We start from the raw sequence: 13,050 nt of genomic DNA on the forward strand, positions 1-13,050 counted from the left end.
ATTTTAAATAGAATCATAAGGACTGGAATGCTGTATGACATTGGTAGCTAGATTCTTTTGGACTTATTTAGTTGTTTCTGGCAGAAATATTGATGTAAAAATAAATGACAGCTGTCAGTTCATGTAAGATAGCTGGATTAAATGTCAAAATTTGTTTAATAAGAGATTCTTAAATTTTATTGTTATTGAAGAGACAGATGGAAAAACTAAAAGAAGTTATTACAATGAATTAAATAAATCAAAATTAATTTAAATAATATCAGTGCTAATATTTATAGTATCTACATATATTTGAATTTTGGTGGTGATGTAGAAAATCCACCTTTTGGATTGAACAATGGTAAGGCTTTGTAAGGAATAAGAATTCCAAAAGGCTCTGAATTAAAGAAAAAATTATATGACACTATGCATCTGAAATTCAGGCATTTTGTTTCCCAAAATTGGTGTGAAGAAGGCAAAGGTGTAGCACGTAAGAAATGATATTGTTTGTTGAAAACACATTGAATTGTATATCATCATGGGTTATGTGAAACAATGTTTTAAGAATGTAACTTGTCTAATAATTGTAGTGATTTGCTGAAACTGGCTTTTGGATTCACGTTTTCTTTTCTTTTCTTTTTAATATTATTTATTTATTTGTCAGAGAGAGAGAGAGGGGGAGAGAGAGCGAGCAAGCACAGGCGGACAGAATGGCAGGCAGAGGCAGAGGGAGAAGCAGGCTCCCCGCCGAGCAAGGAGCCCGATGTGGGATCAATCCCATGACACCCGGACCACGACCTGAGCCGAAGGCAGCCGCCCAACCAACTGAGCCACCCGGCATCCCCCCATGTTATCTTTTCCTTGAAACTTCTGCATCATATGTTAAGAGCTAGGGCTTTTGCTCTAAGGGTGCCAAAGTAGGAGTTTAGCTTTTCTGCACTTCCTGTTCAAAAGTGGAGCATTGAAGAGAAACTAAACTATGGAGGAGGGTAAAGAGGAATTACATAAAAGCAAAAATCCCAAAACCAAACAAAAAAAGCAAACATCAAAACTGGTATTTCAAAGTTATAAATAATGAAACAAACATTTTTCAATTACACATTTTGTGAGACTAGTTATAAACCATGTTTTATAATAGAAGAGCACTCTTCCCAATCTCTGCTCCATTGCCAGGTTTATATGGTAGTCCTTTGGCCAACACTGCTACTATCCTTACTCTTTCTTTCATTTCTCCATAGTCTATATAAACACCGAGACTGTGGTGACAAATAAAATGAAACAAACTTATTCAAAAGGGAATACGGGTATGGAGGAAATGGGGACAATGGGGGGAATGAACATGGATGTAATTATTGATTCTTGTGGAAGAGAGATTGAAAGAGATTAGTGCCTATTCATTCTTGTGTTTATTATTTTCAGTTATAAAATTAAATTTTTAACTCTGTTTAACAGATTCAACTAAGCATATTGATCCATTAATTGATCCCAGTTTTCTGAACTGGAGATGGGGTTTATAGGATTTAACAGGATAGATGTTAATTGATTAATTTTTTTTAAAGATTTTATTTATTTATTTGACAGACAGAGATCACAAGCAGGCAGAGAGGCAGGCACAGAGAGAGAGGAGGAAGCAGGCTCCCTGCTGAGCAGAGAGCCTGATGCGGGACTCGATACCAGGACAAACCCACTGAGCCACCCAGGCACCCCAATTGATTAATTTTTAAGTGGACCTTAGTTGCACAGAATTTTGTTAATCGTAGTGCTTGGTTTGTAGACAGATTATCTTCACTGGTCTGAGCAAGGTCCTCTTTTATGTTTGTAGTTACGGTGCATATGTGTGTTATTAATCTAAAGAACATCCATGAACTCACAACTTAATCAAGAACTAGACTAATTCCAGTTATTTATGCCTATACAGTTGTTCATCATTTTTCTATTCCTCAAGCTCCCACTTCCGAATAAACTCTACCCTGGATTTTACATCATTCTCTCTCTTTGTAGCTACAGCTTTACTGGGATACAATTCATATACCAAAAAAATGCATCCACTTAAAGCGTATAATTAATTTTTTTTTAGTGTATTCACATACGGGTACAATCATCACTACAATCAATTTTAGAATATTTTCATCATCCCCAAACTAATCCTTCCTATGCTCCTCACCCATCACAGCCCCAGACATCTACTCACCTACCTTCTGTTTCTATGTATTTGTTTATGCTAGCCATTTCACTTAAATGGAATCATCAGGTTGATACTGTCTTTTGTGACTGGCTTCTATCACTTAGCATAATGTTCCAAGGTTCACCATGTTGTAGCATGTACTAGAGTTTCATTCTTACTTATTGCCAAATAATGTTCCACTTTGTGGTTATATTGCATTTTGCTTTTCTCTTCACCAGCTGATGGGCATTTGTGTTGTTTCCTTTTTTTTTTTTGCTCTTTTAAGTTAGTTTGTGGCAAGATTTCATTCCTTTTAATGACGAATATTCCTTTGCATATATGCTTCCATTTTCTTTATTCTTTGATCTGTTGATGGACACTTAGGTTTTTTACATATCTTAGCTATTGTAAATAATGTTGAAATGAACATGGAGGAGGGTGAGTGCTGATACCTTTGCAGGTTAGTGTTTTTTTTTCTCTTTGCATATATTCCTAGAAGTGGAAATGCTGCATCATAAGGTAGTTATATTTCTTTCTTTCTTTTTTTTTTAAGATTTATTTATCTGAGAGAGAAAGTGTGTGCACCCAAGTGCGGAGGTGAGGTGGGGCAGAGAATCTCAAGCAGACTCCCCCCTGAGCAGGGAGACTGATGCAGGGCTCAATCCCATGACCCATGATCACAACCCAAGCTGAAACCAAGAGTCACTCACTCAATCCACTGAGCCACCCAGGAGCCCCTGGTAGTTCTATTTTTAATATTTGAGGAAACTCCAGACTGTTTTCCATAGTAGCTGTCCCAATTTACATTTCCACAAGTGGTGCTGGAGATTTCCCTTTTCTCCACATCCTTGCCAACACTTGTTATTACTTATCTTTTTATAATAGCTGTTCTTACAGTGTGAGGTGTTATCTCATTGTGGTTTTGATTTGCATTTGCATGATGATGGTGATGTTGAGCATCTTTACATCTGTCTGTTGGTTTTTTTAATGTCTTACTGGGAAAAATGTCTGTTCAGTTCCTCTGTCCAATTTTTAATGAGATTATTTGCTTTATTGCTATTGAGTCAGATGAGTTCTTTATATATTTTGGATATTAACCCCTTATCAGATTTATTGACTTGCAAATATTTTCTCTCAATCAGTAGGCTACTTTTCATTTTGTTGATGGTTTTCTTGGCTGTGCAGAAGTTTTTAGTTAGTGTAGCCCCATTTATTTATTTTTGTTTTTGGTAAATGTAATATGATTTATTGGTCTTTTAAAAAATAAACAAATATGTCAGGCATATTTTGTGCCTTAAGAAGCCATTTTATGTCTTTAAAAAATTTATACTCTACAATAGAATTTTGAAAGTTATTGAAATTTAATGCCATTTGAAGTTGTATTTAGTATGTGGACTCCATTTTTCCCTATGAATAACCATTCTTACAAGTGTAATTATTAAATAAATAGTTCCATTGTCCCCACAATCTAGTATGTCCTCTCTGTCACATACCTCCTTTCCATATCTACTTGACATGTTTTTGCTCCATTTGTTTCGCCGATTTGTCTCACTTTGCACTATTGTGACACTGTTTTAATCACTATAGCTTCAGAATGAGCCATGATATTTTTAGAGTAAGTCTCACCTCTTTCTCCTTCTATTTCAGTAATATGGCTGTTCATAGACCTTTACTTTTCTAAACACATTTACGTCAAGTTCTATTAAAATAAAATAAAAAACCTCATTTGGGTTCTGATTAGAGTGGCTTTGAAACTTTGAGTTGCTTTTCAATTTGGCAGGAATTTAAATCTTTCCATTTTTAAGACATTCTGTAATTGCCTTGGGCTATTTCTAAGAAACTACAAAGTCTTAACCAAGTGTGCTTACCCCAAGGTCACAAAGATATCCTGCTTGGTGCTTCAGAAGGTTTAGAGGCTTAAGATTTACAATTAGGTTTGATATGTCTGAAATTAACTCTTATGTAGGATATAAAGTAGGTTTTCAAATTATTATTTTTAAACTAAATTTCTAGTTGTTCCAATACCATTCTTCTCCCCTTTAAGATTCATTTAGGGTTTTTGTGTAAGGATATGGGATGTACAGAGATGCGTTTTCTAGAGGTAGCACTGGGCAGTAGAGAGTAGAGTAGTAGTACTCTGGGCAGTACTACTACTGGCAGTAGTACTGGCAGTACACGGGGCAGTAGTAGAGATTCTATGAGAATCTGGAGATTTTTAAAACAATTAGCGATATTAATAAAACTCAGAAAAGAGATTTTGTGGCTTGAACTAGAATAGTGACAATGGAAAAATAGTTTTAAAATGATATATGATTAGCAGGATTTTATAGGACCTGAGCTTATGTACCATGCTCCTTCTCTTCCCTTCTTTGCCCTTTTGTGTAATGTCAGGATCAATTTGCTATCTACTCCCTTCTTTTTAGTAACTTTGTCTGCTTGTACACCCAGCTTATGGTTCTTGAAAATATTTATCCCATCCATAGACATTAGGCATTAATGATAAGAATAATGTCAGTGGCAAACACCAGAACCTACTATTTGCATAATGGTTTGCACTTTATAAAAATGAAATACACTTTAATTGATAGATCAGGCAGACAAAATTGATATCAATTTATAGATGAGTAAAGTAGAAGTCAATGAAATTTATATATCTTTCATCTTGGTGATTTACCTACAGAGGCAAAAAAACCCCCATAAGTTCTCCTTTGTTTCATAGCATGTTAGGTGTTTTCTACTGAAAAAGCATCAGCTAATAAATCGTGTATGCAGTTTGAGGGTCAAAGACCTAGATCTGAGGCCCAGTCCCATCACCTACTACATGACCTTGAGCTTTCATCTAACCTCTATCAATCACAAACACCATCTCTGTGAAATGGAAGTGATAAAACTCACATGCTTTGTGGTAAGCACCAAGAAACAGCACGTGCAAAAAAAGAAAAAAAGAAAGAGCATACATGAAAAAAATTCTTAAATTGCATAAATATTAGTTTTTGTATTTCATGACATGTAGAGAATAAAAGCCCAGACTTTGGAATTGTTTAACCATTTATTCAAAACTGTGGTCTACCATTAAGTATTATGCATATCTGCTTAATTGATCTGAACTTCAATTTCCCTTTTTAAAAATGGTCATAATACCACTTCACAGGGATTTTGTATAGATTAGGGATACGGTATGTAATGAGCACAGTGCTTGGTGCATAATACTTGAGCTGTATGTTTTAGTAAGATGCCAGTTTAAAACAAAACAAAACAAAACAAAACAAAACAAAACAAAACAAAACAACTGTCCTTTAATTCTTGACCCTAGCCTTCAGTTAGAGCTTCTGGTTGAGGTAACTCTGTAGCTTTTAATACTGCTGCTCTGTTGTTCACTCATTTAAGTTGGTTAGATTTGTGTCATCCTAGAGGCACCATTTACATAGACTACAATGTGATCAGTACCCTAAGGAACTGTGCAGTGTTATGGCCTATTTGTGTTTTCTATTCTCAGTATGATTCTCACATGTTAGTTCCTTTATGTTCTGATTTGACTTCCCATCTCTGACTCAGATGTAGCTTTCCATTTAAGAGAAAATATTCAGTCTTATTTGTTCTGAAATTAAAAAAAAAATTGCTCACGAAAATGCATACCAGCTAACAATTAAATTCACCAAGTGCATTCATAGTGGGAATTGATTCTGTTCACATAATTTATACTCCTATTTGGAACTTTAGATGATTTTTACCATTTGGAGGAAAAGTGGGTTAAAAACCCAGAAACTATCAAGTATCTTATTTGAGGTTACTATTCAGATTTTTGGTTTTATTCTCTGTAGACATTAATGGATATATATTTCTATTATATTGTTTATAAGAGTGGATAGAACCAAAACTGTTCAAATCTTCCACACAAAGGAATTTTAAATAGCTTGTCCCTGAATTGGATGCTTTCAAATTCTGTTGGACACTTTGGTGGTGACAGCCCAAACTGTCAAGATAACAACTCATGCTTTTTAAGAGATGATAACTTCTGATTGCACTTTGCTTTATATTTGTCACATATATTTTTCAATGTATATGTTTCATCATATATTTTATGTAAGTTGGCTATAAGATCATAACCCAATTATTACACCTCTGGTTAGCAGAATGGAGCTATGGCTAAGATGTGATCTTATGAAGAATTTGTATACATTAAAAAAAATGGGATAACAACCTCTAAAAATAAGTAAGGAATAAATGTTTGTAGAAGAATGGGAAAAGTCTTAAACAATGAAATCCAAAATTAATCAGTACATATGAAAAGTGATCAATACCACTAGAAAAAAAGACATAAAAATCAAAACATTGAAGAGATAGCATCTTTGTCGTGTTCAAATTGGCAAAGATTGGAATAATAATAACACTACCAAGTAATGATTAGGATACTTAGAATATTGTTAGTGGAAGTGTAAATTTTAAATCAGTGTGGTTAAAATTATAAACAATTGTTGAGGAGATACTTGGAATTACTATCAAAAAAACCCTTGAAAAGTAGCCATTTAATTGCTTTTTTCAGAAGCAACTTGGGTTTCATTTAGGCACTGCACATTTTCGGGTGTAGAAACTTCAAAATAAGTCCAGACAGGTCAGACCACTACCTCTTTATCCTGCATTGTATCCAGAGGCATACATTTATTTACTTTCTTCTTCTTAGGAGCTGTTCGTTTGTTTGTTTGTTGAAAGTGATGACTCTAGTATAGAGTATGTGCTTTATCAATGATCATGATTTCCTTTGAGTCACATGCCATGTTGACCACCTAAGACTAGTTGCAACACCAATGTTCCTTATGAAAATCTTTTTGAAAATCTGAGGAAAAACAGAAGCAAATGAATAAAATAACTGGTATACTCCAGCTACAGGATCATTTGCTATTTATAGGGACTTTTTTAGATGAAACAAATGTAGCTAATATGTGTAGGTAGTACTTACCTCTTTAACACTTGATTAATAAATGTTTCATTACTCCTCAATGGAGATAATCCAGGACTTTAAATTAATAGCTTTGTGAAAAAATGTATGTATTAAGTGAGATTTTTAAGATACATTCAGTTGCTCCTGATAGTGAATTATTGATAAATGTATCACACCGCTCTCTAATGAGTGGCAAAAACAATGACTACTAGAGTAAAACTTAGCAATGCAGAGATCTCAAAATTAAATCTTAAAAAGTATTTTCTTCAAAGACAAAAATAATTTATAACTGCTTTATTTATTTTTCAAAATACATATGAAACAGTAAAATTATATTTCAAGTGCTTTTCCATTTTCTTTTACAAAAGTTATCATAAACTGTACACTTCATAACAGCTTTGAGGTTTCATTGTTACGTAATTCATCTGAACCTGACAAATATTCCCACACATTCTAAAGAAGACATTGTAAAAATACTGAAATGTATAACATCTTTTAAATGTGGTTGCAAAACATTTGTTCTAAGTAATACAATTATATGCGGTCAAGTTTCACAAATGGCTGGTTACAATGTACAAAAACCTGAAACACGAATTTCAAAAGATTTTAAAATTTCTCCTCTATAATACGGAAGTTAAAGATACTGATTTGAACAATGGCTACATAGTACATCACAAATCAGTTAAAAAGTCACCTTATGAATAATACTGAAGGATACCAAAAAAGATCAAATACGATGGATCTAAATTATTCAATATCATGTATGAATGAAAAATTTTTGTGTTTTCTGGCTATTTAGCATAATTGGCAAATATCTTGAAGTATTTGTTAGTTGAATCATCACATTTACAATGTGAGGCAGCTCTTTTCTATTTTGACCTCTTGATTCTTCATTTTAAAAGGTGTGTTCTATGACTTATGCATATATTTCTGATGAACCCCATCACTTCTCTCATTTGGAAAGGTCAATAGAAAGTCAACGCAAATGACATGAACTTGGGTTGGATTTTTTTTTATAAAAAAACTATAAATGTAAATGTTTTGTATATTAAAGCTGGTTCACCTGCTTCTTTCTTATACAGTGATAGAATTTATGAAGCTATCCATTCTGGAGATTACTGTCTTTTAAATGGAAAGCTTAAAGGGTCTTTTTAAGTAAAAAAAGTAAAACCCACAAAATGATCTATATAGAGTAGATATAAATATTACAAATAGAGTAAGTCATGCAACTTTTATAGAGACCGATTCTGTGGCTAGCTTGACCATAGCCTTAGAGATTATAGTGTTTTTGTTGTTGTTGCTTTTGGTTCATAAACTTTATTCTACAGCAAAATCATCGCCAAACACTCTCTGTATTGATGTTCAGACTGGGAAACAAAACAAAACAAAACAAAAACAGCTTTGAAATAGATAACAAAAACAAAAATCAAATGCATTAACCGTCCAACATTGAGACTTATTTCTCTTGATTTTTCATTCATTTATATATTATACCTCATTACACATTAAATTATTTTTAAGGGAAGAAAAATATGAAATTGAATAATTGAAATCCACCACCCTGTACAGTAAATAAAGATTCTGTGCACAGCAGATGTAAATCACAACAAAATTTCTGAAGAAAATGACCTATTTTTAACCCTTTCATAAGATCAGGCATAGTTTGCTCTTTGGAAAGGGTTCTTATGACCCAGGTGAGCTCAGAAGATATTACTGGAGATGAAAACATTTCCATATAAATACTATCTGTATCTCTAGATCTGTCAACAGCAAGTCATTTCCAGTGTTTGAGTGTAGATAAAAATAGAATTATTCTGATGAATACCTCCTTGTAGGACTATATTTAAGTCATTTCAAGTATAAGGAAGTCTATCTTTTCTCATAAACACCTACTATTGTTTCAGTCACCATTTCTAGTATTCAAAATATTTGCATTCAATAAATCCCTAAACCTTACCTTAATGCTTAATTTAGCTCTGTCTTTTTAAGTTTCTAGAGCATGATATTTTCATGCCATCAAATTCGACCTTTGGTTACCCACTTCCCTGATGAACAGGGTGAAAACAAAAACACCTTTTTACTTTGATGAGAAAACACTTGAACTGAATATTAATTTACTGCCACTGTTCAAATACACATCTTTTTGGTTAACTGTTAATGGTGAATGATAGGTATTACCAATGCATCTTTTATTAAATTACCATTTACTCTAACATAAAATTGAGTAAATATAGTAAAAGTCTTTTAATGAAATAGAAAATTCTTACCTTAAAGAGCATCACTAAGTAATACATTGGAAACAGAATTTTGATTAATCAGCTGTTTCCTATGTAAGATATAAACTCACTATTTTCTTTTAAAGAATGAGTCTTAGTAGGTTCAGATGAATCATATCCTGAGCCATGTCACTGAGGAACTATTAAAATTCTGTGTCATGAGTTTTTTAAAGCAGTATTAGAGGATTTATTTTCCACTAAAAGTTGAAGGTACAAAGGAGATTTCGATTTTGCCTTCATAATCTTTATTTTCATGTGCTTTAAAGTCTGTGTTTATGTAGATTTTCACTTTAAATTATTTTACTTTTCATGCTTTTGCATCATCTCTTACTAGCAGCAATACTTTTAGCCTAAAAGCTATAGAAGTTTAGATCAATTAAAGTATATCAGGACAGCCAGAGCTACTTCAAGAACAAGTTGTGAAGAAAACAGATCTCCACATTTTCTTTAGATTTAGTAGAGGTTGAAAGACTTTAACTCCTTATCAATAATATTTTATTGTTGTTGTTGTTGTTGTTTTGTTTCAGTTATCAAGTAATTAAATTGCCTGGTAATAATCAAAACTAAGGTGGCAAGAAATAATCAGATGGAACTGCATTCCATGAAAATATATCTACTTAGATAACATCAAGTACTATTTTAAAGAGGTATAGAAATGACTATGTGTTCAAAGTTGAGATTTTGTGTACCTTTATTGTTAATAGCTTTTGGCTCTTTTGAGAATTCATTCTGAACTAAGTTATATTCTGTTTTATGAATAGCAAAAGTTGAGAAGGGAATGAAAGTTTGGCTTTTTCATTTTTAAAGCAATTAGTTTTTAAGTTAAAGTCTTATGAGATTGACAGCTCTTTATTGAGTCTGCAAAATTTTAAAATAATAAACATTATAGGAAAATAAACACAGGTGGAAATGATAAATATCACAATCAAATAGATTCAAATTTATTTGCTTTTATCTAAAACCTGAGTCAGTATTGATCAGTAGTGATCTCCCTGCAGTAACTAGAACACACATACATACTCCTCAAAACTGCATAATAAAGTGGATGCTTGGCTTTGCATTCCCATCTCTAGTTCCCCGGCATAGTCCTAAAGATATTTTTTATTGAACTGTGTCTGTATTAATATCGTGAGATTTTACATGTGAAACAAAGTACCAGAAACAGGGCTAGCCTAACAAAGAAAATTAAAACCGTCAAGAAACTTATTATTAAGAAACCACTGTTAAAAAAAAAAAAAAAGCATCCGTTCAAATTTTTCTGAGAAGATTGTACACTCCTCAAACATTAGTGTACTCTTCATTATTCAATTACCTCATTCCCCTGATTACTTAGCAAATCAGGTAAAATACACAAAAAAATAAAAAGCCCAAAAAGAACATTAGTATTGTTACATAATGAATCAACACTTGCTCCCTTTCCCTAGACTTCAGTTTGACCAGTCCCTGAATAGTCCCTGAAATTAGGTGTTCATTATGTGAAATTAAAAACATTCCATCTTCAGTCACACACAGGAGGATAAAATAAGTTTGCATGGATGTGTCTGTGTAGCATGAGGGTGTGTTGTATTGAAAATGGTAGATTCCATGAAATACATGTATATTTACATGAACTGTCCTCTGAAATGAACACACTTTACGGAGGAAGATACACCTCATGCATCAAATGAGATAGTTGTGGTTGTTCTCCTTAATCTCTCTCACAGGGTTAACAAATATTGGGTATGATAAGTTTATTCTAAGCCCTAGAAAACAGTTTTTGGATTTTAATATTAAAAACACATTTGTATTTTAATCCATAATCCCCACAGTAAAGTCTCCTGTTTGGCTGGTTGGTTGTGTTTTTTCATCACAAACATTGGCTTTTTCTCCATAGGAGGCAAAGAAAAGCAAGAGCTTCTAAGAATGCATACAAAGTCCTTAAAATATGTTTTCAGATGAAAATAATTATTATGCTTGGGAAATATAGTTGCTAATTAATAGCAAACTGCAGCGATATCTACTAATAAAACAACTGTCTGCAAAAATGTCATTTTATTAAGAGTATAATTTGTCTTCCCATTTGACAATTTTTATTTCCTAGTAAAACAACGAATTCCAAAATGGAAGTGTCATTTTCCGTCATTCTGTCTATAGCAAATGGTTCTTTTAGGCTTTATAAGGTAAACAGATGTTTCAAACAGGTTCCTTCTATTATTTTCTATCAGCTAATGCTAGCTGGAAATACTTGTTTTTATTAGGATGATACAGATATTCTTGAAAAATTTTATGGAATAGTGTTTGCTTTTAAAATATTAATGTGTAAAATATTTACATGTTAATTAACAGTAATGCAATCATATGACAGATGCCACAAACAAAATTTCACAGCTCTTAAAATTTTTTTAATATTTAGAAATAAGATATTTTACTAAAATCAAAATTTTATAACTGCTGATAAAATTTTCTCATTCTGATGACTATGTTTTTATAATGTAGGGATAATCTTGAAATATGCACTATTATCTAGGGATAATCTTGAAATATGTACTATCCACAGTATATATCTCAAAAAAAAAAAATGGGGTCATTCAATATGGATATCTTCTGATAGGGCCCAGAAGTGAGACAATAAAAAGCGGACCTGATTTAAATGAAAGTCCTGTCATGTAAAAACACTTGCATAGTTTTTACAACTCCTGGCCTGATCCTTGATCCTTTCATAAAAGGACTATGGGTCTGGGCCTTTAGAAATATTTTTATTTTTATTAAATGTGGAAGTTATGTTATTTATGGTATATTTATATAATTTTCTGAAAAATAAGTCATCCCGTCTTTAGGAAATACCCAATACTAGTGACTAGTTTCTGATTGGGTTTTAAAGTCACCATTACTATTTATAATCTAGTTGACAACGAGCACAGGCATTTATTGTACCTTTGGTGTCTGTTAGTATGTTCTATCAGAAATACAGGATCTACGTGATAGTTTCATGTCACAAAATATATATGTCACAGTACTTGAGAACCTTACAAACACTTAAAAAATGAACAGTTTCTGATTCTATTCATTAGGAATACTAATGCTACATAAGTATCAGTTAAATAGTTCAAAAGATGTTTGAACTAATGTAACATTAAGACAGTATAAAATGGTAGCCCAAATGGTTCAACCTCCATTTTCCAGCTACTAAATATTACTTCTTAAATTTAATTCAAAATTGTTCTTTAAATAATAGCATTGTTTATATGTTTTAAAGAATGAGCTTGAGAGACAGTTTTGTGAGTTTAGCAGAGCCAAACCTCACTAAGGATGTAATTTGCTGAGAATGAAAGAGTATGTTATCAGATATGTAACATGAATTTGATTGTGCAAGGATTTAATTCTGTGTAAGTGAAGTTCAGAACTTCCATTAAAGTTTATACGGAATTATCTACACAACTAGAGATTAACACTGTTGTAACAAAATCCAAAACCATACATAACATGACATGTGCTACTTGATACAATAGCAGCATAAACTATATTTAATTTAAGTATAGATTTCTTTTAAAAGAGTGTATTTCTTTACTTATGCAAAGAATTGCAACTTATGAAAACACTCTTTGTGCTAATAGGCATATGACATGAAGAATAAAATGCCTTATGCAAATAAGGAGTATTTGTATTCAAGTAAAATTTATCAAGATGTCCAAAGTTAATGAACAGCCAAAAAA

Source organism: Mustela nigripes, chromosome 6 (genome assembly GCF_022355385.1).
Source record: "Mustela nigripes isolate SB6536 chromosome 6, MUSNIG.SB6536, whole genome shotgun sequence".
In the NCBI taxonomy this organism is placed as follows: Eukaryota; Metazoa; Chordata; class Mammalia; order Carnivora; family Mustelidae; genus Mustela; species Mustela nigripes.